Consider the following 6147-nt stretch of genomic DNA (forward strand, 5'->3'; position numbering starts at 1 on the left):
ATCTCGACATTCCCGAACCGACGACTGAGATCGGGGTACGAGATTAGTGGGTCCCCTCCCTCTTGATATACGCGCCGATAATGGATTTTGATTGGGCCGTTTTTGTTGAAGACAATCAGAACAATAGATCCCTTCAGGGAGAGGACAGAATTTAATGTAGGTTTAATGAATAAACAAATGATGATTTGACGCCACACAGGAAGGGATTAGTGGGTCCCCTCTCTCGTGATATGTGCCCAGGGGCGGGGGAGAACACTCCATAGTGCCTGGCATTTTTTTTGTATCTGAATCATCCAACAAAAGTTGACGTCACATCCGGTCAAATTGGCGCCTCGGCGAAGTCGAATGATGGCGTCCGGGTCAAGCATGATTTCTTCGGATTTTTGAGCCATCAGTATTAGGAACTGTGAACTGTGGATATGAAAGATGTTGTAAAGATATTGCTTCGACTTCATGAGCAAGGGTTTTCCAAAGGAGTGATTTTTTCCTATTGTTTTGACGGAAAATACGAGACAGCTAAGCGTCGTGTCATGGCGAAAATTTCACACTCTCAAAACGAGTGGCGTTCAGACTTTTGGCTCTTGTGGCTTCTGATCGTTCGAAAGCTGAAATTTTAATAGCCTATCCCGTGTGCAACATAATGGAGGAGACATCGTCAGTCATAGTTTGCAGTGTTAACATCGGGAACCTAATTATCACTCGACGTGAAGTGTTGGAAGCCTGTATCATTGAAGTGTTCCAATTGTCTTCGTTGTAAGGGACTCGTAATCTTCGAGGTGAGTAAATGTAGTTATCTTCATTTCCAGTTTTTTTCTGCCGACGTGAGTACCTTTACATGTGGGCTTTAGAGTAATAAGTCGGTTTTGTGCTTCGTAGTTCTTTAATAAAGACGTAAGTGACGTTTAATTAATAAATAGTTCATATCATGTTGTCCTGCAAGTGCGGGCTTGAGGAGGGGCTTGAGTCAGAAAATGTATCTGCCTGGCCTGGTTCATATTGCTACAGTTAGTGTGAGACAGTTGTTAAAGTTATTGATGTCAAGCTATCTTAAACAATAAATTAAATAGCATTATTGCGAATGACATTATTTCTCAAGTATTGAAAGAAACAACCCCTTCACCCTTTACTTCATCTGCACTCTCACCACTTGGGTGCTCATGGGTTAAGGCTTTTTATACATTTGTACTATAATTATGCACATGTGACATCAAACTATGGTAAGAACAAACAGTATGCCACAAGCCACAGATAAGTGGCATGACCGATGATCTTACCTTGGTTTGATGTCCTCTTTGGGTTATCAAAGGACACATGGAAGGCCAAATGGACTTTGAAAACTCTTTATGGCTGACAATGTCATTTGTACATCATATAATTATTTACCAGTTATTTCAGTTATGTTAGTTGGTGCCCAATATTTAAGGGTGGGGAATTGTCTTTTTTCTCTGTGTCCAAGGTTGGGGAAGAGAACATTGGTTGTGTTTTCACTAGGACAATTTTAGCTAGATAAAGTCGGAAAAGTCCGGAAATACGGTGAAAACAGTTCGTCTTTTGTTTAGCGAGTTAAAAATGCAAGCTGTTTTCATGAGAGAAAACAAGAGATTATCTCGCCTTTAAGACCGGAAAATCTCGCAGAGTTATACGACCTCGCGAGATGGTATAACTTGCCCTGGTAAATACTGCAGCCAATCACATTGCACGTAGTGACAGCCGCCTGTCAAGTAATTTGGCAATATTATTTACTAGACGCTAGTCTCGTGCTTCAGTTTGACTCGTGGTTCACTTTGCGAAACAGAAAAACGACAGATGACTTCAACAATACCTCAAAACCAAAACTGTGGTCTTGCCGGATAAGCCCACACGGCCTTGCACTTACAGCGATGAATGTTGTCTTGCCGTTGGATAACATTTCGTCGCATCCTCCTCACCTGTAGAGACGTTAACCGTATCCTCTGAGAGAAACTCCTTCTTTTAGGCATACATATAGTGAGAATCAACATAATTCGCCTGCTGCCATTTTTGAAAGTTGCGCGCTTTTGTAAGTTGAATATTTAATTTAGCGGCTCAAATTCCGGGTTAAATTGCACAATGAAAACAGATACCATGTTTAACTAGTTAATGTCAGTCTGTAAACAACCACCAAGAAAGAATGTTCGGCTAGTAAATTGGCCTAGTGAAAACACAACCATTAAGTAAAAAAATATTGCATATTCCTGGAGGTTATCTAGCAGCAGAAATTGACCCATACATTAAGTTCTAATAATATGGTCTCCTTTGAACCAATGAAATTTTTTTTAAGCGAAACATGTTTGCCAGGTTTTTTAATTAACCTTATTGGTAAGAATTTTTGTAGTTTTAGCTTTTTTGCTTTTATCATTTTTTTATTTTTTATCAATTTGAAGTTTTTAACCCCATCAATGATATCTTTGTAGTTTCAGCTTCTAGTTTGAATTGCTGTTTTTATCATTTTGTAATTTTGTCTTATATATTGTATTTTTTTGACCTTTTGTATATTTTAATCTTTATAGGACCTTTCTGAAAAGCGCGTTTAGTGAACGGAAGCTTCCTAACAAAAGATTATTATTATTATTATTATTATTATTATTATTATTATTATTAATTCAAAGTTCATTTTGACAAGGAATTTTGAGTTCTGTTCAATTTAATGAAAAATCAAAAGTTCAATAACCACACAATCAGTTCAAAAACCACACATCAGTTCAGTGACAGTAGACCTCAATACAGTAAAAACCCACGTATAAGAATGTAGTGATTTAAGAACCTACAGGCTGAAATTGGGCATTTTAATACCCAAATATATAAGAACCTATTTAGCCTGGCAAAGAAAAATAGGTTCTTATACAAAAAAAACACTCTTATTGTAAGGCCAAAATACTGGATTTTGTTAGAAATAATTATTGTGAAATTTCTGAGAAATATACCATGAAAATTATTTGTTTAATACAGTATGTAGTACAATGAAGAAACTTCAAAATTGAAAATATTTTAAATACAGAGTATAGAATATGTAGTACTGTATAAAATTATACTGGTGTAGTCTTGGGACTTGAATCTGTATAGTGCCCTGACTTTTTGTATCACTATGACAAATCCTACAAATAAGAACCTAATCAGCCTGACTTTGGAAAAACTACCCCAAAATATAAGAACCCATTCAGCCTGAACCCAAAAATTCTAGGTTTTTATACGTGGGTTTTTACTGTATTGTAAGAATAACTATAGGTGAAAGGTTTTTTTTTATTCCAATGGGGCAGATAAGAGGAAAGGGGAGGGGAGAGGGTTTTGCGGGAGCGTGGTCCATACAATTCAATAAAAAAACAAAAATTCAATAACCACACAATCAATTCAAAAACCCACATTCGTTCAGTGACAGTAGACAATTGTAAGAATAACTACTGTATATAGGTTAAATGTTTTTTTATTTCAATGGGACAGGTAAGAGGAGAGGGTTTTACGGGAGCGTGGTCCATATTTAGAGTAGGCAGAAAGTACAAGTGAAACCAGTAAGTATTTATGTATTACAAATAATGGTAACAGGCTTACACTGTACATGCATTTAAAAATCTATTGCCTGCTTATCCATAACCCATTGTTTGTCTTTGTAATCATATTTGGCAACAGCTGCCCAATAATGTAGCTTTTTCTTGTACATAGTTCTACTTCCTTCTTGTCAATAATGCAGATTAGTGGCCCGTTGGTAAATAATTTTGTAAAAATCTAGAAGTCCTATGGTTCATTGAAAATCAAAAAGTCAAATAACCATAGCAACAGTTCAAAAAACACACATCAGATCAGTGACAGTAGACCTTAAATGTAAGAAAAACTATAGGTGATGTGTTTTCAACTTTCTCTCCCTCATGCTTTTCAAGGATGCAAATGAGAGGCCTGCTTGTAAATTTCATATTAGTTCAATTCAAAGAAGGCTTAAAAATTCAATCACCACACCAAAACAACAAACCTCCCACCCCTCCCCCCAAAAAGGGGATTATATAAATGTATATTATTTATTTATTAACCACCTGGGTGATAGCAGACCTCAGACTTAAGAAAATTTACTGGTGTGGGTGTTTTTAGTTCAATGGGTCTTGCAGGTAGGGAAAGGGAAGGAAGTGGACAAATATGTTTGCATTATATTAATAGGGTTTAATTAAATGTTATATTACCATGGTTTAGAATTTTCCTCACCTAGATGAAATTTTTAGGGATTTAATGTTTTTAATTTTTCGTTTTAATTATTTTATTTTTAGAGATTTAAACAAACACTGCAAAGGAAAGAGACCGGCAAATCCCCCTGAGACGGCAAGAAAGGAAACAGACAGCGAAAGGAAGAATGTGACAAGACCAGAAGTAACTGCAATGGCCGCTTAGCTATATGATTTATTATAATTTACTGTGTCAAAGACTAATAAATGTCTGCTGACAATAATTTTCACATTGGTGTACAGCATCGTGTTTGATTACATTGACGTATTCGTATGATCAAAATTTGGTCAGCCAAGCTGACCAGCCATAAGCCTTAGCTGGGCAGCCACCCGCTTGGCCTCCATTACTGTTTTTTTTTTTTATTTATTTATTTTTTCGGTTTACTTTTTAACTAACTCTTCTTGTTTCTTGACTCTTCTCGCAAGTGCCACAATCCCTGTTTCCCTTTTTGCAAGCTCCTCCTTGTCTTCTGCTAACTGCATGCAATCGCAGTTTCTTCCGGTCTTGGATTTTTTTAAAATTTTTTTTGTTGCAAATTTCTTTAAAGGGTTATTTTATTTCAACAACGTAACAAGCACAAACAGTACATTTTATACTACAATATTATAATTACTAAAAAACAGGCTGAATGTTACGGTATTTCAACACACCCCATTTTTTTTTTAGTGTTTGTGTGGGTGTGTGTGTGTGTGTGTGTGAGGGGAGGGGGACAGGGAGAGCGAGGTACGAAGGATAAGAATGGGGTGTGTTAAAATAGTGTAACTTCCGGTCTTGTTGCTTTCTTCCTTTCGCTGTCTGTTTCCTTTCTTGCCATGTCTGGAGGGATTTGCCGGGCTCTTTCCTTTTGAGTTTTTGTTTAAATCTCTAAAAATAAAAGAATTGAAATGAAAAATTAAAAACATTAAATCCCTAAAAATGTCATCTAGGTAAGGAAAATTATCAACCATGGTAATATAATGTATAAACCTATTAATATAATGAAAACATATTTGTCCACTTCCCTTCCCTTTCCCCCTGCAAGACCCATTGAAATAAAAACACCCACACCAGTAAATTTTCTTTATTTGGAGGTCTGCTATCACTCAGGTCCCAGTTGTTCAAAGGGCGGATAATTTTATCCACTGGATAGTTTGCTATCCAGAAGATAAAATGTGTGCAAGATTTTTATGATAGTCCTATAATTTGTGAATAGAGTAGAAGCATATGTCAAATTTAAGAATGGGATTGTGTGGAAAACTTGCCAAAAGCATTGATTGGAGTACATGTACTCTGCTGGATAGTGACTTATCTAGTGGATAAAGTTATCCACTCTTTGAACAACTGGGGCCAGGTGGTTAATCAATACACATTTATATAATTCCCCTTTCTGAAATTTTAAGCCTTCTTTGAATTGAACTAATATGAAATTTACAAACAGGCCTCTCATTTGCATCCTTGACAACCATGAAGGAGAGAAAGTTGAAAACACATCACCTATAGTTTTTCTTACATTTAAGGTCTACTGTCACTGAACTGATGTGTGTTTTTTGAACTGTTGCCATGGTTATTTGACTTTTTGATTTTCAATGAACCATAGGACTTCTAGATTTTTACAAATTTACCAACGGGCCACTAATCTGCATTGACAAGAAGGAAGTAGAACTATGTACAAGAAAAAGCAACATTATTGGGCAGCTGTTGCCAAATATAATTACAAAGACAAACAATGGATGGTGGATAAGTGGGCAATAGATTTTTAAATGCGTGTGAGCCTGTTACCATTATTTGATACATAGATACTTGTTAGTTTCACTTGTACTTTTTGCCTACTTTCAAATATGGACCACGCTACCGTAAAACCCTCTCCTCCTACCTGTCCCATTGAAATAAAAAACATTTCACCTATATAGTTATTCTTACATATTTTTTGTCTACTGTCACTGA

At 36.2% G+C, this 6147-nt stretch overlaps 1 long non-coding RNA gene across 1 annotated transcript; it reads left to right on the forward strand.

Annotated features, from left to right (window-relative positions):
- Window positions 1-281: 281 nt before the first annotated feature.
- LOC146461405 (uncharacterized) lies at window positions 282-4790 on the forward strand. The gene is made up of 2 exons (XR_014857386.1): window positions 282-776; window positions 4269-4790. It is a non-coding gene; the product is annotated as an uncharacterized LOC146461405 (long non-coding RNA).
- Window positions 4791-6147: the final 1357 nt, after the last annotated feature.

Source organism: Pavona decussata, unplaced genomic scaffold, assembly GCF_977016875.1.
Source record: "Pavona decussata unplaced genomic scaffold, jaPavDecu1.1 SCAFFOLD_198, whole genome shotgun sequence".
NCBI lineage: Eukaryota > Metazoa > Cnidaria > Anthozoa > Scleractinia > Agariciidae > Pavona > Pavona decussata.